Below are 23,257 nucleotides of genomic sequence, written 5' to 3'. Positions count from 1 at the left end.
AAATTAACGTACGTGCGCAGCGCGGTTTTCTCGCAGCAGCGTGTGCTGGGCGTTTGCCTCTTTCTCTCCCTCTACACATGCATTGCCTTGCGTCTTGAACCGAACGAACCATAAATTCATTATTTTCCGAATAGCGCTTTTGTGGTTTTGAAGTTGGCCGCTCGTAAAAAGAAAATAACGTGTGAGACACCGGCCGGGCGGAGAGCTGTAGCTACGCGCGGCGCAAAAGCCGAGGTCGTTATCGGCGCGTAAAAACGGAATTGCCCGGGGACTCTCCGCGTATTATATGCAACAAGTATATTGTGAACTTTTTTAATGCCACGTGTGTATGCAATATACTTAGCTGGGAAATTTACCTCTGCGTGTGTCTGGCTTTTAGTTTTGGGAAAAAACGACGCAGCTTCTGGAAACACAGTGGAGCTATAGCGTCAAGCCTACTCGTCGGCTAATAAATCTTCGAGTAGTTTATGCATGCGCCTGTTTAGAGATCTCGGCGAAGGAAGCAGCGAGAATAATGGCTCTGTGCGAGTCTAGAATATAACGCGCGCTTGGCGCTGTATATACTCGTATACAGCCGGAGATGCGGAAACGTAGGTCGGATACACGCCTATGTATAATATACATTGTATATATATAGGTGTGCGAGTTGCAGTCTGATCCGGCTAGCTAGCCGACTTGTGCTCTTTGGAAATCGTCTCGTAGCAGGATTGTGCTTGACAATCCGATTTGCAGCATATCGCCGCGCGTGGGTCGGGGCGAAAATGTGCAAATTCGATATTCGCAACGCGCGTTCATTTTCTGAAAATAGTCGAATTTGTCAAGTTATTTTTCCGGGGATTACGATAAGAGGGATAAGGTCTGCATGCACTCGGACAGAAAAAAAAGCGAGAAGAAAAGCTGCTTGTAAAGATAGCTGGGTAGCGATAAATAATTTTAACCAGTTCGAATCAACCCACGGTCAAGCTTGCATCGATTCTTTTTTCGAATAGTGATTTTCATGCATACGATTAGCAGGAACTCGTGTGTCAAGATACAACTCCAAACGTTTTCTATGCAGAAGCAGTATTTAGCTTCCTCCCAGAGGAAGCTTTGTGATTTGTCTATGCTATAATAAATATAGTAAGCTGAAATAGATACTCGCAGTGATTTAATACCGTTGCGCGATACGTACACGTCACGAACGAGCCTTGCATCTGCTCGATGGAAGCGCTCGTATTCATTAAGTCTTTTTTATCATAAAGTTATTAGTCGCAAAGACTCGATGCATTCTCAGAGTCCATTTTATGCAGTATTATCGTTCACGCGCTTTTAGTCGTATTTTTTCATCTCCACTCTATTTCTCGGCTTCCTGGCTTATATGTACCGTGGCCCTTGTTGAGACGACAAACGTTCGCGGGTCAGCAAGTTAACGATCGAGTCGAGTTCGACCTCGAGGCAGCGGCAGCAACTCACTTCGAAATAAGAAAGACGACGAGAGGACGTGTCCGTGCCAGCAGCGGTAACAGCGTCTAAGTGAACGCCTATATAGAGGGCTCGAGCGAGCCGGAAGTTAGGACGGAGCTTTCGCTCTGCAGGCAGCAGGGACAAATATCCTCGCTGTACTGTGATATGAATTCATTTGGATGCTGGCCATGTAGTACGTGCCTGAGCTGCTGCTGCTGCCTCGTCGAGTAGCCGAGCGTGACGACTCTCCCGTTGAGCGGCCTTTGTCCTCGTATACGTAGCTATATGTATGTGTATACCGGCGGCAGTAGCCGCGCACCGGAGTCACGTTTTACGGTGAGCCAGATCACCGATTTCGACGATATATTTAATGGCATATTTTATAATTGTCGCAAGCCTCGGCCGATTGAAAACATAGAAGGACCCACGCTCTCTGGGGCGTAGTGTTTCGTGTGCGCCGCGCGCGCAATACCAATCTCATTATTATATAATACGCTCGACGCTATATTGTAGGAAAAGCAACCACAATATTATATACACTTATGTATATATAAAAGAGAGAATTATACATTATGTGCCATTGTGTATATCCAGCAGCGGGCGGCCATGTGGAGCAGTAAAAGCTTCGTTAACATACGAATATCCAAGTAACTTGGCTTGGCGTTCACAGAAAGTATACTGCATACATACACATACGCATACTGACTTAAAGCAGGTTACATGGACTGGATAAATTTTGCAATCGCTTCATCCATGGCAATCAAACTAATTATTTATTAGAGCTGGTTTTGTCGGGCGGACCGCTGCTGCTGCCGCCAAGCCGAATGGCTGCTGTCGCTTTTTGACATTATATGAGCGAGCAGTTGTTTGACCGTTTCGACGCGCGTACTACGCTCTGCCCCCCCAACAGCGATTCTGATCTAACTGAAAATCACTTTGATTGCATCTAATAATGCACTCGAGCGAGATTTTCCAGTCATTTTCCGTTATTGCTATTTGCCCAGCACCAATTTCTGCGCCATACAATAAAGCTATAAAAAATTTGCCGTGCATTATTCAACAGGCAGCTGTCGCTAAATTACTCCGGGTAATATTTTCCTTAGAATAAAAAACGCTCTACCCTTGTCTTATCTTGCTGAGGAAAGCAATGGAAAATTAATTCTTTTAGTTCGAGTCAAGTACACGCAGTAATTAATTTTCCCTCTTACTTTTTATCTATTATGTTAAATTTAAAACATTTCCAAAATATATTCATTAATTGAAGTGAACACTCTGAAAAATTTTTAATCTAACATGAAATTAAATAATTTTAAAAAAGTTTGTAATTTAATGTCAAATGAAAATAAGTTTCGACCTGTATCAATTTATATTTCATGTTGATTTATTTAATTTTTTTATCTGAAAAATTTGACCTGGTTCGAGATAGCCAAACAAAAAAAAAAACAAATAAGTTAATAGCTATACGAGACAAAATTGCATGTTTCGTTAACTAAGTGCTTTCTGATTGAATATTTTGCCGGAAGTCAGAAAAAAAATTACCGATAAAATCAATAAAATATACAAAACTTTGCGTTCGAGTGATTTTTGCCAAGCGCAAAGCGAATACAATTCTGAATCGTAGTAGAAAATCCCTTTAAATTTTCTCAAACAATGCGTGTACAGAAAAATCTATATAAATGTTTCTTCCGCGCGAGATGCAATTGTATATAAAGACGTTGTAATGCAACGCGGTCAGGTAACAAAAATTTCACATAGGCGTACACGCTAGGTTTACAATGTACGCACCCGGTCATTCCTATAGACGTACATGCACGCGTGCGTTCTCTCTCCCGTGGCACGCGAGAATTTCGCACAGTAATATTTGATTTCAGGCAGCTCGAGCTGTGCACGCGGCCGCGGGTAGTAGAGGAAATTTTTGCCGCGATAAAGATCGCGCGCTTTGCAAGATTCGGTTTCCAGTAAGCGCGCAAAGAAGGTTACACAAAGCCGTGCGCGCAAGTGCACACACATGTATTCCGTATGCACACGCGCACCTTATTATATACGTATGTGTGTGTGCGTATTATATACTAAAGTATATAAAATATTATGATAATACTTCATTTACGAGGGCTTGGGCAACGCGCGACGTGGCGCGAGGATCTAATAAGCGAAATTAACCACTAAAGGTGTAATATCGAAAGTGCACAGTAGCGCACGCACGCAGGTAGGTTTCTGCTGCATTTTTCGCTTTCGTAATTGAGCAAAATCTCACGTTGTAGACGCGTAGTAAGCCTCCTATATCGTTCCTAAGGTGTCTCTCGCCTTGGTGATCCATCGTGCCGATGATAAGAGCGGCATAATAATGTCTCGAAAGCTCGAATATTTCACGCTTCGAAGATATTAACGACTTCGACGTTTCGCGCCTTGTTTTTGCCTCGGCCTCGCACGAGTCTTCCCTGTTTTTTGCATATAAATATAATCTATGTATTTGCGGGATACAGGTGAAACACATCGCACGGTGCGCATCGATCACGCCTCGCTGATTTCTTCGTTCGATCCAAGCTCGGTGCTTTTTCGTTCATTTCATAAAGTGATCAATGAGTTGGCTCAGCGACGAGCACAATTTCTGTATGCCTTGCGCATCGATTTTTCTTCGTTTTCCGGCTGATCGAGTGTAACGAGCCGACCTCGTTTCCACTTGGCCGATGCATTCCCCGCGCCCGACTGGTTGATCAAATTTTGTCTCTGCCCTGCGCCGCGAGCCTTGCGAATTACTGCTGCTAAACGTACAGTTCACGGAATATGCGGAATATTTGAAAAACGCCAGGAGCAGCTCGTCCTCGCTGAAGTTATCGGGCGGAACTATACGTCGCACTTCGGTATACACACCAGATGTCGTAGCTCGGCTCGCGGCGTTGCCACTAAAACTATACCGCCGCATTTCCGTTGCAGCTATGCGCGGCTGGGGCTCTCGCATCCACGACGTCGACGTTTTCAGCTCAACACCGTCATATTTTTCGAATGACTTTTCCTCGACTCTCTTCCTACTCCCTTCGATTTTTTTACGCGCCAACAGTTCACGCGGCTGTAACACTGCTGGTGCATGCAAATCACGCCCTCCACGTCGTCTGAATTACCTCTGCTTTCTTCACGACTCGCAGTCGAATCTGTCGAGTACGTGCCGTAAGAATACCCTATCGAAATTGTCACCCTCTTGAGAACGACGAGTATTCGTTTTACTATTCCTGGAAACGCAGTGCTTTTCTAATTTCGCTCTGCTTTTAGTTTCTTCTGGCAAGATTCATGAGTCGATGTACGAACTCAACTCTTGAGACTACCCAACGACCTTGAGACCTTTTAGCCTGAATTCGTTTCTGCTCGACGCTCTTCTCTGCCTTGATCCTATTAATTCGCTCGGAAGGGCGCTTGAGACGTCGGAATTTTTTTTTAGCTATACGTTACTTTGAAAAATAAACAGAGCTGATTGTCTGACTGTATGTAGTTACTCGCTTTCCGTAACAAACACGGCAGCTATTATTTTGTCGTCCACGCGCTCGAAAATCATAATGGAAAATGAGATGGATATTATATGCTTAATGCCCGACTGCGTTTCGTATCATTTTTCTGCAATCTGATTTTATTTCTTACACAATGCATTATAAACGTTGTGTAAGCTGGACACTTTGAGTGCGCGCGTACGGAAGAAACACAGAGCGCCCACAAGTATCGTTACGGTATAACGTAATGTGTGAATGTGTCTTTACTCCTATTTGAATTTTTTCGCATCGAGCCCTCGAAGCGATTCGCGAACGTAAAATGGCCGATAAATTCCAAACATGTCCATGAAATATTTCGCTCGTATCGAGTATCGACGTTGTGCTGCAGCATACCCGTAGGGGCAACTCAATCCATCTGAAGCGCTACATGATTCGACGATCGTTGGAATTTTGGAACGATCGGATAGAAAAAACGTGCATTGCGGCGGTGGCGCGCCGCGAGACTTTGCGCTCGAGATCGCGCTTAGAACCGGAAGTTCCGTCGCCAATTCGACTCGCTGTTTCTTTCGGATCAACTTGCTACTTTCGCGCAGGCCGCAGCGTGCAGGCTCGTGCGGGGCAAGAAAAAGGGAGTGAAAAGCTAAGCCGCATCGACTGTTTGTATACAACGTACGGGAGATATCTTGGGCGCTGCTGAATTTTATTCATTTTTTTACAGCTTCGGGCGCGCACAGCAGCCGAGAGACCCGCGGTAGCTCGCGCGCAAGATTATGACAAGTCTGGCTAGTCGAGTTCTCGATACTTATGTACTTTTTCTTCAAGCCATAAGCTGCTTATACGTTTGTGTTATAGATAAACTGTGAACGCGGAGTGGTCGGAAAAGTCGGGCGCAGTGTTCGATCGCCAGCGGCTTTGCGAACTTTACTTTGTACCCCATACTTGACATTTTTTCTATGCTCTCTCTTGGCCCTTAACTCGTCCATTATTTATTATCATTATTAATGGCGATCTTACATCGTTTATCTTCATCGTGAGTTTCCTCGCAGGCTATTGCCAATAGAAACGTTGTCTGAAAAAACAGCGAGAAATTGAAAAGATACTCTTGTACTCTGCGGGTCTGCGCTCCGACCACACACTGTAAAAAGTTTTTGTGGTTTTAGTATAGGCGATGGGACGTATGTTATTTCACACTACACTCCGACGTCTATTCGCAATAGCGGCTCTAAGCGAAACTGATATTTTAACTTTGACAATTATCTCGAATATAATGGAAAGTTTTGAAAATGAATGAACAATAAAGAGAAAGTACTCATCACGATGTAAAACACTTATGCTCGACAATTTCTGTATTAATTTTAAATATCATTGAGAACGTGTTGCATGTCGCAAACACCTTGAGGTACCGCGTAATTGATACACTCGAAACTGCGATTGCAATAATGCATGCATTTGGTGTTTTCCTTGAAAAAATTAAGCTCAATGCAAATCTTATTCCAAAGAAAATTTGAATTTTCGGTAAAGCTACATTTACAACTTTGTAAGCAAAGTTCGTACGTGAACTTTGAATTTTTATTCAGCGGAAATGTATAAATGTTGGAAATTTCTAGACTATAGATTTTGAGTCGATTTCAAATTTTTAATCAATTTTTTGAAAAATTTCAAGTGACATCAAAGTTCAGTAAAAAAAATGTGTCACGCGGCAAGTAAATACATACACATTCACACACATTAAATATCCTGTTTTGCCGCCGAATGAAGTTGGAAAGGCGTTTTTCACATGGCTGTCGCAAGGTGCGGTATCGCATCGATATCGGGCGGCGCAAGAGCCTTTCGTAACAGGTGGCGCATTGTGCCGCCACAGAAATTTAGCACCTCCGAGGCTCGAAGTCCTGGACAAATCCAGCCCGGTTTGTGTTCTTGCTCGAGCTGCGCAACAATAAATTTAACGGGGGGCCATTTCGGCATGATTCTCCGATAGCACACGTGTGCGTGTTTGACTCGTAATGCAAGGACCCGATCTTGAAAGACGCTGGCCATGCAGGCCGAGTTTTCAGTAAGCTTGTACAGCCACACGCTGACCCATGAGAACGAGCCAGTTGCTCTTGTTACAGTATTATTGTAAATATACGTCGTAATACGCAGCAGCAGCCACTGCCTCGGCCGGTCTCGGCACTGAACCGGTTTCGGTTCTCTCTCTCTCTCCCTCTGATGCAATGGGCAAATTTGGACCATTGGCCGCGACAACGCAAACCAGCAAGAGAAAGAGAGTTGCACATGTAATAATGGCAATTACGTTTGATTATCGAATGCAATAACCGTTTTATTCCGCTTCGTTCCGCCGTTCTGAGGAATTTATTTAGACTTTTGGAGGAAAATTGATCGAATCGCGTTAGGCAACTTTACTCGGAGCAATAGACCAGTGGCGAATTCCGTTCCACTGTATGGAAATGCCAACTCTTACGGATAGTGTACAGTCATGTACACGTAGTTAACGCGATAAGGACTTTCATCGCATTTTTAATCAATTTGCTCAATTACCTGCAACTCATACGTACTACAATCGAAAGCTCGAAGCGGGTATAGCTGCTGAGTTATAAATTATATACACACTTCGTATAAAGCAACGATCCTGCAGTCGCAAACGCCTGCATATTACTTTCGCAAGAAGGTAGGCGGCTACAAGGATCAGTCGAAAAAGGTCATCGAGTTTGGCGCACGAATAGTAGCTATTTACGTCCGTCCGTCAACGTGTCAAAATCTCTGGCCGCAACGACGGATAAGTTTTGCCCCATCAGTCTCAGTGTATAGTAATTGGACCGCGCGGCAGCGGTCGATATCGCGCTGAAAAGATTCGCCCAGTGCTTGACCCCTTCCCGTCGCCAGTGTTTCCGCAATAATTAGAACGGGGCTCTCTCTCTCTCTCTCTCTCTCTCTCTCTCTCTCTCTCTCTCTCTCTCTCTCGCCTTGACCACGATCCTGTGCGCGACGTCTGACCGAGAGTCCTACCAGCGTCAGTCGAAGTAATATAGCTTCAGACTGATTTCGTGCTTATATATATATACGGATCCAATACGTAACCGCACGACGTCTACGTTTCGCAGCGTCAAACTTGACTGATTTCGAGTAGTTCGAGCCGTAGGACGGATCGTTAACGTCTTACAGAAATCAGCCGTATAACTATATGGAGCAGTTTGATACATATATCATGCAGCAGTCTTTCGCCTGAGTGATTGCACGCCGCGGAGTGCTGAGGACGATATATATAAAGGTATTAAGCGAGAATTTCATCTTGATTAGTATAATTTCTTCGATGAAATTTCTCCAATTAGACAAGGGTATGTGCATAATGTATGCGACGAGAAATGGCAAATCAAGCGAAATCGCGACTCTGCACTTTATAAAGCTCGCAGCTAGTATATAAGACGCTAGCGAGCTGCGGGTCATTATTCTAATTAAGTGCGTGTGTACGACTCGGGACAGGATAAGTGTGCCGAGCAGCTTACGACAACTGCACGTGCAGCAGCAGCAGCACATGTCGTCTGTGGCGCGCCATATTTTTTTTGCTTTCATTAATTCGAAGCGAAACAAAGGTAGAGAGAACGACGCCGCCACTTGTCGTCGTATCGCGAGCTAGCGCGCGAGCTTTCTCGTTAAAAATGCGCCGCGCGCGCGACAACGAGCAGCCTGGATCGTTATACACACACGAGACGATTTGAGACTGATCTCTGAAAATCTACGAATCAGCAGATAGCGTCGGCGTTTCTGAATTGTTTTTTCCCACAGTAGCGCGTACGGTATAACGTATAGGGTCGTCGTTGTTGCCTCGCTGCTCCAATTGGTCTTATACACAATAAACACACGTATAATATAATCGACCATTCGTTTGTGAGATATCTGCGAGGCTACGGATAATTGGCCAAGGAACCGATCCGGCCTTGGTTGAGCGCGGAGTAGCAGCAGCGGCTCTAGTCTTGGGCGCGGGAGTAATATCAAAGCTATCTCACGCTCGGCCGCGACACGCCGTTGCGGCTCTTAGTCATTGCGTTGCATTGCGAATGCTCGATCGCGAAGGTGCACGTCTATACTACTACCTTCTTTGTTTGTGTGTGTGTGTGTGTGTGTGTGTGCGCGCCCAGTCTGTAAACAGTGTCTGTAACTATTATATACGTGTGTGCTGCTGCTGGCCCGCACACTGCACCGAGTACTTTTGTGTGTATATAATACAGATCGGCTGTACGTGTGTGCTTGTGCAGTTTATATGTGCTGCGAGCGCCGTTGCCGCCGTGCGCTCGTGTGGCGTTTTATGAAAGAGGTGAAAGGCACGCCCAAGTCAGAGATAGAGAAAGACGAGAGATCGAGAGTAAAGGCCTCCTAAAGGTAGCTGCAGCAGCAGCAGCAGCGGCTCACGGAGCAATTTCACCGTCCGCCACTGCCACCGCCCCCATACATTATACATACATAGGCATACTCGCACATGCACAAATGCACATGTATATACGTACACAGACGTATTATACTGTGAAAATCAAGCGCTACCATTTATGCATCCCGGTGCATGAGCCGCGGCGAGTATATGTGCTGTGCTGCAGTAGTCGGGGGCCCCCGAGCTCTATAGGTGTCTGGGTATCCGAGTCGAGAGAGAGAACCTTTGAAACAACGCCAGCTTGTGTAATCGGCGAGACGCTTTTGTTCGAAGCTCGATTATTCGTCCTGAAAATTTGTACGTCGGCCGCCGCCACCACCGCTGCCGCCGCCGCCGCCTGGCTTGGTCGACTCTCTGCGCCGCGTTATCCCTTCCTTCTCTTCCTCCCTTTCATGGCATCGCGTCTGCCGATGAAATTAATACCGTATAATATATACGCGTCGCCCTCAACAAAGAGAGAGCTGCTCTGTAGCTGCTGCTGCTCCAAGCGCGCACATAGGTACATACACCAAAAGCGGCGCATCAAGATTGCGTTATCGATATACTGGGCTCGCAGTACTTGCCTCTCGAAAGCCTCCGCCCCCGCCCTATACTACGACCTGTCGCACGTACTAAAGTGCAATTAACCTTTTTTTAAGAGCCCTCAGTAGGGTGCATCAGGGTGGCACACGCTCGCTTTACCTCTTAGTGCTTTTTAATTAGCCAGCCTTAATATAATACAAAAACTTTTCGTCTTCTTTCTCTATTATAAAAAGTATATGAAAATGCACTGTTTAGATATATATTGTGTTACGCCATACCGAGAGTATAGTTTCTTTGAATAACTCACTATATCCTTCTATCTATTAATTTTGTCTCTTGAAAACAATTTTATCGCGTTACGCGCACGTGTGTGTGTGTCGTGAGAAAGTTCACATTTGTCTGTGCGAGTGCCCGCGCCAATGTTGGTATGTGCATTTTATTATATATTAGCAGTGTAAATTTTAATGCGTACTTAATGCTTCGACAAACTGTGATCTTGTCTCGCAGCTGAAACGATATAATCGATCGCCCTAATTTCTACACGGCGATAATTAATCGCTCCACGCCTAGACAACGTATAAATATAAACGAATTCGAATGCTTATATATAGCCGTGGTGCTATTGCTGCTGTCCGTGAAAATTCCTCTGAAAGATTCGACTGGTTCGATAGTTGAAATTATCTTTGAGAAGAAAATTGACGTATCGCTCGAAAGTTAAAACGAACACACAAAACTCGACGTGCACATACTCGAGGAATTTGTTGCGCGATGCAAAAAGAAGCCAACGAACGTCGGCCTAACAACACTTTACATTTTGGACTTTTTGTTTTGATTTTAACTCGTATATACTTATACATATTCTCGCTTGGAAAAGTGTAAATTTTCTTCGCAGCTATGTACTGCGTGGTACGATGAACGCGCGCCCAAACGGTAGCAGCACTGCCACACATAGAGATAGAAAATTTAAACGCTCGAGCGCAACGAGCTCCGGGCATCAAATTATGAACGTCCTTGCGTTGCGAAATTTTATTACGAAGCTCGCGCTATGAAAAGCATATAATACATCATAGAGGCGCGCATACGCGTATGTATGTATGTACACGGGCACGTACGTGTGTGAGGCGCGCGTGACTATTTGGTAAGTACGATGATGCCTGCTTAGCTGCGTAAAGCCGAGCTCCGCGCATTATAGCATTGTTATCTAATTTAACTTTTTACGCTTTCGGTTACTTTCATTGAAACGCTCGCTGAGCAGGATTAATTTCTAGGCCGCCATTAGCAAGCTTCGAGCTGCGCTGAGCTGCAGTACTATACTATATAGAAGCAGCAACTCGCTTTTTTCCTTCTCAATTAAATCAGCGCGTGGAGTACATGCACGCGCACGCGGTCTATACGTCGCGATATTTGAAAGCCGCGAAGCGCCACTTGGCTTTGAAGCGAATTTCAAAAAAAAAAAAAAAAAATATTCGTCACTCGCGTATGAAAAATTCAAAAGAATATAAGCGCATAAACGGATGCACGAATGTTTCGTTCGTTTGCTAGCACCAGGTACATTATACAGTTGCAGTTGGCCGCGACCCGACGAGTTCTGTACGTACAGCCTCTCAAGCTCATAGCCAACGAGAGATATATTACGGATACTTGCCAACGTATGGCAATGTCATATTTCAACTTTAATAACCGTAAGATACGAGCGCGCGTGTATCAGCGAACTTGTTTCGTTTGGCTGGCGCGCACGATTAAAATCAACTCCACTCGATTATTGGATCATTAGGATCGGAATAGTGCGCGCTGCGCGAGATTTCGTCGCGAGATAAATGATCGCCGATATCCACGCACTTATACGTACGCACTCGCGTGCTCCTGTGCGCAGCTTTTATATTCATTGGCAGCAGATCGCTGCACGTGCTTCGATCGCGCCGGATCGAGCCGCGTCGGATATCGTGTGTATATAGCTCATGTAGGTTTGTTTTGCAGCTTATATACACCGCAGACTCGTTATGATATATACGCTGCATATATGTAGTACGTCGCACTGATCTATTGAGCAGCAGCAAACACGTGAATGCTCTCTCTCTCTATGTAAGCTGCGAGCGGAGGAAATGGAAACAGCCGCTCCACCATGGAGAGTCCGTGGTAGTGCGTGTGTGCACTTGCGAAATCCAATAGCTCGGCCCATTTATATTTATATACGTATTCCTCATTGATATTGCTTCCTCCCTTTTGCGACACTCTGTGTATCCATCGAACGAGGATAGACGCCCAATATATAATACGAGCCATTTCCATTCTCTCCTTCTCTTCCCAATGGCACATCGAATCATTATCCAATGAATAACAATGTATTGTTCTAATTCAAGTGTGCGAAAATCAAGCAGGAAATCTCATTGTTCCAGCGGCAGCAGCGCCTCGCGTCAACTTTTACGCGCTTGCATATTTTGCGCACGAGCTTAATATATTACACATGCATTTTGCAATTAATTTTCTCATCGAGAGAGGAATATACATATAGGATATTTTTATTTGTATCTATGTATTCGGTAATAGAGAAGAATTCGTTAAGCTCTGCAACGATCAAGTTATGGAACCAGTTGTTTCATCGCTTTTCTATTCCTTTTTTCTTTATTATTGATTGTACTCAGCCTAATTATAATCATTAGGGCGGCAGCACAATGAGAGGAGCACTCACGGCGCGTTCGTTACAAGATCAGCCCCGGTATTAAAAGCTTGCGAAAGTTGGGCTGGTAACGAAAAAAAATCTCATTAACAATCGATAAGCACCACCATTATATTGCTATACAGTACTTTTCATGCTGATCGATAGGATATTTTTGCACCGTCGTAACAATGTGCCCGAGACTGGAAAATTGTTGTCTCCCGTTTTATAACGATATAGTCGTGCCAGGCCAGGGCGTGCACGAGGGCTCCGTGTCACCGATGTATATAATTCGAGCTCCGGATAATAATAATGAATCGTCGCGATCAGCGCGCAATTTACATAAGTATCAACCTCGACAGCTCGCACACATTTTGAGCGATGTCGTGGCGCGTAGCGGGTGAACGTCGATCGTCACCGATACATATCTCTTTATCTGCCACAGCCCTCGAAACGACATGCGTGGCGTCAAACATTCACGCATCGATTGGACACTCGAATGATTGTATTTCGGAATTTTATCTGACGCAATTCGTGCCCCATTGTATTCAGTTGATTAATTCGAACGCGAACGATCATGAATTCTCAGGGACGACAGCTGGAAAACGGTCAAGGGGATAATTGGTGCGAATGTATTAAAATCGCTCCACGCACCGCTCCGCTAATTGTTTATTACATATATCCAATTAGTGGTATACTCGAGCTAAGAATTCAGAGTTACAAACGAGAATCGAAAGCAGAGCTTACGTGTAAAAGCAAGTTCAAAAAACCAATAAATCTCGTCGAAAAATAGATGAAATGTGGCATACGTCGTCGCTTCGACGAAATGCAGTATACATAGCTTTTGTCGAGCTTCCCTTATAGCATCGATAATCAACTTTGAGCCTTTGCTCTCAACCTAGGCACGCGCTCGCTCGTACTTTTTGGCTCGTTAGTGGCCGCCGCAAATGTAAACATTGTACTACACACAAGCTTTCGATAACTACACGTTCCCCCGCTCATGCGAGCTGGAATATATTTTCACTTCTTTCGTATTTGTATGAAGCGAATCAAAGCTTTTGTCATATTTCCATTGTTACCCGTTGATTTTACTACAAAGTGCCTCTTGTTGTACCAATTTTCTGCTCGTTTCCCTGATCGATAATTTTTTCCACAATTATTTGAGAGAAAATTGCTCCCGTAGTTAATTAGCTTCGTTTATTCTGCGATTGAATATGATCGCGAGACCAATTATTCCTAATAATAGCGCTTAATCATTAGCTTGACTCGAAATAATCACTATTAAGATTTAACGATGCATGAAAGAATATTTAAGGAAAATCGTGTAATCAACTCCGAGACAAAGTGACAGTAATGAAGACTCGTTTATGTAATAGGGCAAGAGTACTTGAAATACCAAAATATCACATCGTTTGGTAACACTTGCGAGAAGAAAAAAATCAGCGAAACTTCTGTGTGACAGCTCGATAATTAAGACCGAATCTGCTCATGTAAACAAGAAGCGCGTTAAATGAGCTAATTAATTCGATAGGTCGATTATTCACACTTTGTTAGCTCGAGTACTTCGTATAGACGTCCCGCGAGAGGCGAGTCTAATGGCATACTTATATATTACAGAGCTATTTACGTTTAATAATTTTGCAAACGCACTCGTATATGCACTACAGGAGCGTGACTGACGCGTGTATCACATGCTTGAAACGTTAATCGCAACTCGAACAATAAATTAGCTTTTCTCGTGCCCCAGCCGCAAGAGCTGTATACACATGCACCTATTTGCGTGCTTCGTTAAAGTTCGAAGTAACGGCTCACTCGCTCGCGAGAGCTTTACGTGTAGGCGCCGGCCTCACTCGCCATCGCGTCGCAGGTAACGATGACGGACGTTTTGACTTTGACGAAATCGACCGGGTCGTATGCACTCGCCTCGCTCGCTTTGTGCAGCTTGATAAACAAATTAGCGCTGGAGTGTCACTGTTACCCGTGATAATTCCGCAGAAAAATATTTTCTCGACCTTGACTCTTTTCACGTGCTTTGTATTTACACCTCGAACTGATCCTTGGGTAATTGTTCTTCGGATCCGCGATTGATTCTTATGTGTAGTCGAAAGTTAAGAAACGGCTTATTAGCGTCAAGCGCGCGCATTCGGCTCGATTGGAATTTCAAGCTGTTAATTTCCATGTTTAGGACATGCCACAAGAATAGGTTTCTAATTGTCATTCTTACACAAAAAAAGTATCTCAACGCGCTTCATACACACACGAAACAGTTTCAAAACTACGCGGCTGCACTAATTTTTGCGTAAATTATCCCAAGCAGCAGCAGCAGCAGTGGCGTGTATATGCCCGCGCTCGTTCTCATTCGTCGGCAATTCTTACGTACATTGGAGCCGCGAGTAATTTTCACCTGTCTCTCTAAAGTTAGCCGCGTTAGGCGCAGAAAACGTTCAGCATAAAACCGTACGTTTTAGTCCATATTTCCTTCTCAAGTATTGCGCGATCACATATAATCAAGAGAGCGAAAAGTAGGAAAAAGGCAAAAAGGACCATTACTAATACATCTCTCTCTCATTCTCCCTGTCTCTCTTTCGCTGCCACGTACATATATATGTGCGCGATAATTGTACGAAAGAAATGCGCCGGAAACAATGATTTCGAAAGTATATATGCGTACTTATATATATATGGCCCCGTGGCGATGATGGCTGTGCAATTTTTTCCTATCGAACTTCCGCTATCGGCTCGATTTCCCGATCGAAAAGGCGTGCGGAATTGGTGGAGTACGTTCCGTATACTATACATACATAAACGCACACGCGCTTATGTGCTAGAGACATCCGGCTCGCAATCGATGATGTAGAAACAGAATTCACGCGGGTTAGTCGCGAGTAATCGATCGACGAGCAGCTATGTTTTTGTGAATCGATGAAAGGGATACAAATTAACTCGTCAAAAATTCCACACGACAGTTCGCGAAGGACGACAAAGTTTTTTGCTCTCTTTTTGCAAAACTCTGTGTTTAGTTGTAGAGTCGTGTAAAGTTGATTGGATACTACGTCGAGCGAGCTTTACAATGAGGTTGTTTTGCAGAATAAATTTGTCGAAGCTAATGACGCGAGAAACCAGTTATTCATACATTTATTTACACAGCAATGAAAGCCCATACGAGCTCTCGCGTTGAATGAATAATACACTCTATGAATTTTTAAACGTCTTTTCATCCCGCGCCAACGAATGGAGCAGGTATATAAAGCTGCACGACCGAATGTCTGTTCGTCGTCAAACTTGAACGCATGCATGGAGTCAATCGAACAATGAGAATTTCAAGTATATATATCTGTCGGGAACAAGTACATGTCAGCCCGTTGGAGACACGAATATCACTCAATAGCTTTAATGCGACTAAATAAATTATTCCATTTGATTTTATAATGTCCCATAGGTAATACAATTGACAAAACTTGGCTTCGAAAAAATTGTCGAATCGCAACACGACACACGCTCAAAAGTAATTATCTAAACTAAAAAAGTAGTTACAATTCGATCGTGTCGAAGAAGTTGAAAAAAGCATTTCGAACGAGAACCACCAACCGAGATCCTTGCAGCGGAAATGTTTTAATAAACGTTCTAGCTTTCTTTCAAAAGCAATCGAGAGAAGGACCAATGAAAGGCCAAGTTTGTAAACATTAGCGCGCGCTAGATTATATTTTGCAGCGCGCGACTATTGCATAAGTCTCTCTCTCTCTCTCTCCCGCTAGGCTCGAGTTCGCGTGCCGAAAGTATGATATAGAGCTCCCGTCGAGGACCTTGCGCAAAGCTTCAGTGATGAGTCAGCCGCAAGTTCATCTATCCATAAGTTAGTCCCTCATCGGAGCAGAAACTTTAATAGAGAGAGAAAAGAGGTGCACACGTGAAAATATCACCGGCTCGCTTCACTCAAAGTCATCGAGTAATTATTTTTATCTGCGTATATTTTGTTCGCGGGCACGGCCATTTCCCACGGCTCGAGGAGTCAGTCTCTCTTTCTCTCTCTCAAGAGTATAGAACGTACAATCAGCTTGGTTGGCTCTTAAACTGTTTTACGTGTATNGGTACTTTCAAAAGATGTAAAATCAGGCTAGCAGCACTGCAGTGCGTGCATTCGTTGACAATGTTTTATTATTTTTCTAAAAGAATCGTGCGCAGAGAGTGACGTGGTATATACCGTATTCCCGTACAAAATTCATTTTCAATTAATTTTTAAATTCGATTGCCTCTGGCTCAAAGAAATCGTTCAATCGGATCGGAGTGGCCGTTGAAAAAAACGTAATATATATCGAGTGTATTGCGTCGCTCGAAACAGAAAAGAGGAAAGAAGATAATATAGCGAGCAAAGATACAGCCTTGGCTGCGGCGATCTATCTCTTTCCGGTGCAAATCGCCCAGGTGCCCAGATTCATTCGTCTTTTTACAGTATAGCGTATAGTTGTTGAAAAGCTGTAGAATGAGCACGCTTACATGTATCGATCGGCAATCAGTCTTAACGACTTCTCGAGCCAACGACGACAGAACCCCGAAGGATCGCGCGTGAAAGATAAAGCTCCAGTACTTGCAAAGTATATACCCCTACGCGTGTGCGCACGATACGTATACGCGTTTATCGGAGAGAACCTGCGAGAGATCATGTATAGCGAGTACATTTCGGAACTGCTGCTCGCGAGCTCTTGGACATTCGCCCGTGTCTTGGGCTGAGCCGCCGCTGCTGCTGCTTATGTATTTCGCGTGTATGTGCGCGCGTCTCGCGGCTAATGCAATAAACGCTTTGCATTATGCGCTGCCGCCGCCCGTGTATGCAGAGACCCGGGACTGACTTTCTCCGTATCAGTATCGCGCGCACGGGGCTCGACTTTTCCTTTCTTCGTCTTGACTCGCCTTGACTCGCGAGCCGTCGCGCGACAACGCAAAAACACGCTTAAGCGAGCATATATACACGATTTTTTATTCGTTTCCTCGTTTTTGCTCGAGCTCAAGCGCAAAAAAGCACATCGCGATCCAATGTGTTTCGGCGCAAGCCTTTCCAAATTCCTCGAATATCTTTATGCTATCGATGTATACCATACCGATGTATAGCATGAATGGAATTGCCAATCATTCTTTTGACTTGAAAAATTATTCTTCTTATTATAACTCTACAATCGAATAAAAACAACAATTAAGCTTTACAATTATCGCATCGACAGTGCCAGGCAAGCTCTCTGTGCTTACCCACTCTTTTTTCATCGATTCCGATCGCAATGAATAAGGCTATACCTTATACTTTGAACGCTAGAACTCGAGAAGAGCTGTTTTGACTTTGACTAACAAAGGCTGACCCGACTATAGTTCCGCCTGTTCAAAGGATATCGAAAGAGCAGCGGCGCGGCGGGGTCGGGTTCTCGTTGCCTTATAATACATATACACACTACAGCCGCGGGAAAATGGCAATACGCAAGCGCGCGCGCGAAACTATATTATGCGTAATTTGCAAGTCGCACGTGTGCGATCGGGCGCATATTATGCCGTTATGCGGTGTACGTTACATATACAAAGCGTGTCGATCTCGTGTAAGCAATTTTTCTTCGCCGTTCTCGCGACACCTACACCATAGGTGCTTTATTGTTACGATTGATTTCTTCGAGCCTCGAGAGCGCATATAGGATTAGACGCCGAGTATTATACGTGCATATGCAATGCATTGCTTATGCGCTCGCGCAAGGGGACACGTCGAGTCTCGCGTATAGCCATTGTCTCGCGGTTTGCCGTACATTACAGTCCTGCCGTATAGCTGTTATGAGGGCCTTCGTGTAGACTTGACGGGCGCGACACGCGGTGTTATTGCGGATCACTAATATGTCCTTTCGTTCGCGAGTAGCAGCAGTTCCATTACGCGCGATCCGTATGCTCCGAGAGAGTCGGAAATGAAACGTAATTACTTGTATCAACAGTTGGCTCGTTTGCGCAATTAAAATCTCGTATTGCATGGACCAATTATTATACAGGCTGCTGCAGAAAAAGGAAGCACGATCGGTATTGCACTCCCAAGAGTCGAGACTGTCAAAATAATTTTTATCTCGTAGGCTGGATTAGCATGCGTTCGCTAGATCATTGGTGGTAAAAACGTAACGTATATCCGCCGAAGCGTTTCCTTTCGTTATATATTCGTCTGTTCTCATGGCCTCGATAGAATATAAAGATCACGCCTAGGAACGCAAAAAAAGCACGCGAATAGAGCGAATTATCAACGATTGAAGCGTGAAAAAGTTGAACGAATCTTCATGTGGGTGCACTCGATCCATAAATAAAAGAAATACGTATCTCGCGCACACGATACGCATCGCTTCGTCGTTTTACGTATTCAAATATTATGTAAAACAGATTATAGCGCTCTCAAAGCGATATTGAGCGGCTGCAAAAAAAGTCCTAGGTATAATATACGTGTGTACGTATGAAAAGTTCAACGTAGCGAGCGCCTAAACTAGATAGATCGATGCAGAATAGCACACGAGACCTTAAGTTGCAGCAGCGGCAGCAGGTATAGGACATCTGTCAAAGCTATGCAGCAGACTGAGCTGGCTGGATCGAGGCGGAAAATCTCGGGCTTTTTTAAACGTTCGTAAGCTTCTTTCTCGTTGTGACTTTTTTCTTCTCCTTTTGCAAAGTCGGTCGTCGTCGTAGTCGTTTGTGTGTACGTGTGCTCACTACAGAGGCACCGACGACATTGTATAGCGCTAGTTGTCTCGTGTGTGCACGATGCATACACGTGAACGTATTCGCGCGCGTGTGTGTGTGTGTGTGTGGCCTGTTTACGTATGTGCAGCGCCTGGGACCGTAAAGAGCAAAATCCTCCGATCTTGATTATGCAATATTATCGATACATTTATCGGGCGGGTGCACGCGGAGAGGCCGGGCGTGCTCTCGTACCTCCAGCTCATACACTCACACGCTGTGTAATAGAGTGAAAGTATTACTCGGACTGGGTGGTTGGCGCGCGCGAGAGCCGTATACATATAAATGTATATATCTATCTATGTACATGTATGTGTGTGTGTGCGCTTACAGTTGCAGGACTACAGGTTGCATACTGCAGCGTGCATACGTATGTGCAGCCGATACACGTACGTGTGTGAGCGTGTAGACTATACGTATTATGGATGAATACCGAGTCAAACGAACGCGCGCGCGACAAGCGACGACGTATTCCACTGCGCGCGCTATACGGAACAGAAAGAGAGAGCGAGAGAGATCCAATCGCGACCGCGCCCTGCTGCAGCAGTTGCAGTTGCTGCCGTATATACTGTACTGCACTACACTGCTCTGCGGATGATTTTTGAAAAAAGCCATGCGATAATCGCGGCTAGCGTACACGACGTGTATTTATTTCTGTATATAATATAGTGCAGCTCTGCAAAATTTGTATGTGTACGTATTTTACGTGCGGCGCTCTTGAATTAACAATCCATTGTGAGCCGGTGGATTATCGACTTTTTCTCATGCGGCGCGCAGCAGCGGCTTAAACAATATAATATAAGCGCGCGCGGCCAAGTTCGGACAACGCGCCGCTGACCGACCGGAGATTTATTCTCGCGCACGTCTATTAGCGTAGTTGGGTAGTAGCCTATACTCGAGGATATGTGTTATATACAAACAGAGAAGGCGCGCGGAAGTGCTCCTGAATATCGTTAGATAGCTCTTGGATAGGATTTTTCTCGATCCGAAGAGAGTCGAAAACGAATCGGTCGGTGGCTGCTGCTGCTGCTGCGACCAGCGTATTATTATACATCGACCGACGTATGGCACGCCATAGAGTCCGCATGGCAATTTAGTAGTGAAAGCACTTAAACGAACTGTCAATTACAAACTAGCAGTGCACTGCGCGCACGTGTGTGTGTTATGTTATGTGTGTGGGTATGTTTATAATTCCCGCGGCCCTGCCCAATGGATTCAATGTTTCGCGAATACTCTTGGCTCTCTTGTGCTTCGCTAGGCGGCTACTTGTGTACCGCACTTGCGGATTCCGACTGTACTCCTTGATTCGAGAGCAGTGCACGAGCATGCGTCCAATTAACGATATATCGGCTTATTAAAATAACGAACCAGCTCATATCTCACCAAAGTCTATCTGATTTCCATACGTGCTTTAATGTGGTTCGAATAAATTCGGTTGAAGTAGCATCGACTTTCGTATCGCTATATAGCTCCATATAGCTCTCGTCGATTTGTTTGGCGTGAACGAAAGTCGATGCGATACAGCTAAAAAGAAATAAAAATAAAAGATAAATGAAAAAAGGAACAAACGGAGCAGTAGCTAAAAAACTCGCGCATTAATTAAAATAAAAGCACACTACGATGCGACTGATGTTCAAGAGCAAGTATAAGAGAAAAATAGCGAGAGCGAGAGAAGGAGAAAAAGAAGGCCACGAAGACGCACAGTGGAGCCGTGTTACTTTTTTCCCGTGCACCTCGAGTGTCGTTCGCTCGTTCGAGCTTCGGCACTCGCGCTCGTTCGCCTTGCTATTTTCTGGCGAAAGCCATTGAAGTGTGTTGAGCAAGTCCTGGGCTTAAACGCGTGCTCCTGAACTCCTCGCGCGCGCTCTCGACATTGTCAGTTAATTTCCAGGCACGAGCACTGTGCATGAGCTCTTCTCTCTCTCTCTCTCTCTTCTCTCTCACCTAATAAAAATAATATCTCTGCAGCCGCTTTAGCTCTACACGGACAGCTTGCACTGTCTATATAGCTGCACCGATGTTTGTTGAACTTTAGATCTCGGATAAGGAAATAGGCGTTTACGTTCCTAAACGAGAGAAGTGTAATGCAGCTAAACACGAGAGTGCCCATGTCTATATCCGCGCGCGCGTGTGCACCTATATTGGCTTGCGCATGTTCTTTAGTGCGCGCATACATGTAAGTATGCGCGAGCGAGCGATCGAGCGCTATATGAGGCCAGGTTTTATATGCGCCGGACCCGACGTATATTTATATAAACGTTTGGCTGTGCTCACGTCGCGCGCCGAGCACGATAACTTTTGCTCTCGCTTAATGAAGATTGAAAAGTTTCTTCGAGGTGTTGATTGATCGTGTGAACTTACACGAGCTTACTTAACTTATCTCTTTTCTGCTGTCCTCTACACTTTGACCGCTGTACTTTGCCAATTTTTCTTATCTGCGACGAGCTCTCTGCGACAATTACAAGCCGAGAGTCCTTAAACAGTTTCCCGGTGTAACGATTTTTCTCAATAGCCTGAAACTACTCGACTCGATTTTTTTTCTACATTTAGTTTCGCTTTTTGCCCGGTTGCAGTTTTCGATAACAGCTTTCGATTGATAAATGAACGATAACGAGGATAGCCAGCGATAATGATCTTTTGCTGCACTGCGCCGTGCAATATATAATCGATAGGCAATCGACGAAGCTTTGAGCTCTAATTTAGTATCTGGTTTAGCAAGTTGAAATATTCAGGACTAACGTTTGTTCCTAGTTGGATCGTGTAATGAAGCCACGTAGTAGTACTTTTATTATCAACCTGGCCTGCGAGTAAACTCATTTCATTTTAAAGGGACAATTCACGAGTCCTAAAACTCAGACGTCGTTTTCTTTTTTAATAAACTTCTCGTTACGTAAAAACGTAATATGAAAAGGGGAGCGCACAACCATGTGTATACCAAGATAAACAATTGTTTTCTGCGAGTCCTTTACTAAAACAACTTTGTTAAATTAAAAAATGCTCTAAACTTACGAAATAACTAAAATTAAGACGAAATTGTCGGTCTCTCTTTATAAATTTGTTTCCTTTGGGAATGCATCAACGCAAATATTGGAACAATTTTTGAATTAATTTTGTTGTCTAAACATAAATTCATAATGAATCAAAACTGAATGGTACGTTCCAAATTATCTATGTAACTTGTTACTGACTGATTATTCGAGTATTGATACGAATATTAATTGCACCGTAAAAAAACCCTTTTGAATTTATGGTATTACTCAAATGAATTATTCAAATAAACAATTAACAAGGAAATGGAATACCGTGTTAAATATCGCTTGTTATTTTATGGATATATTTGTTACTTAAATTACTTCGAGCTTTAAATCGACGAAAATCCTATTGCAATGGTTTGACCCCAGATATACACTTCATTTACATCCCAAAATCAGTACTCATTTTATGCCTTCGATTATGAATTAGTAATCCTTAATACCCATACCAAAACGATAAATAAACTAACGTAAAAATTATTTTTGCATTCATTATTGTAAGCTAATTTTGAGTTTGCATCATAACAGCTATTAAATGATCATTACAAAAACATTATCGAAAATATGTTTGTCTGGACATAATGAATAGATACGAAACGTTTGCCCTTTTAGTTATATTCATCATTAATCGATTTGTTTATTTTATAATTTTCATTCTTTCAATTGAAAACAAAATAAATTAAATATTTTGATCTATATCAGTATACTTTCAATTGCGCGAATGAAGAAAAAAAACACTAATCGAAGTTACCCGTCTTTTAGTGCGCTACTTTTCAGAAGAAAAGAGTAATGATATGCCGCTGAAAAAAACAGTGAAGTGCTAACAGACCTGCCAAAATGTGGCAAGCGCTAAACAGGTGCACTTAAAAATGTCGTAAAACAACACCCGATAATCTAGGCACGGATACGGCTCTCGAGCTTGTAAGCACTTGCTCGCCGAGCGTCCTCACTCCTATATAGC

At 44.0% G+C, this 23,257-nt stretch overlaps 2 protein-coding genes across 2 annotated transcripts in view; one reads left to right on the top strand and one right to left on the bottom strand.

Moving 5' to 3' along the window:
* The window catches only part of LOC106650956 (N-alpha-acetyltransferase 15, NatA auxiliary subunit), a 53,683-nt gene that overhangs the window by 7,928 nt on the left and 22,498 nt on the right, over positions 1-23,257 (top strand). The window lies entirely within an intron of this gene.
* The window catches only part of LOC111694384 (uncharacterized protein C6orf132 homolog), a 28,410-nt gene that overhangs the window by 4,543 nt on the left and 610 nt on the right, over positions 1-23,257 (bottom strand). The window lies entirely within an intron of this gene.

This window comes from Trichogramma pretiosum, unplaced genomic scaffold (genome assembly GCF_000599845.2).
Source record: "Trichogramma pretiosum strain Unisexual culture from Peru unplaced genomic scaffold, Tpre_2.0 scaffold3, whole genome shotgun sequence".
Lineage (NCBI taxonomy): Eukaryota > Metazoa > Arthropoda > Insecta > Hymenoptera > Trichogrammatidae > Trichogramma > Trichogramma pretiosum.
Note: the sequence above shows the minus strand (reverse complement) of the source record. Positions and strands in the feature narration are given on the sequence as shown.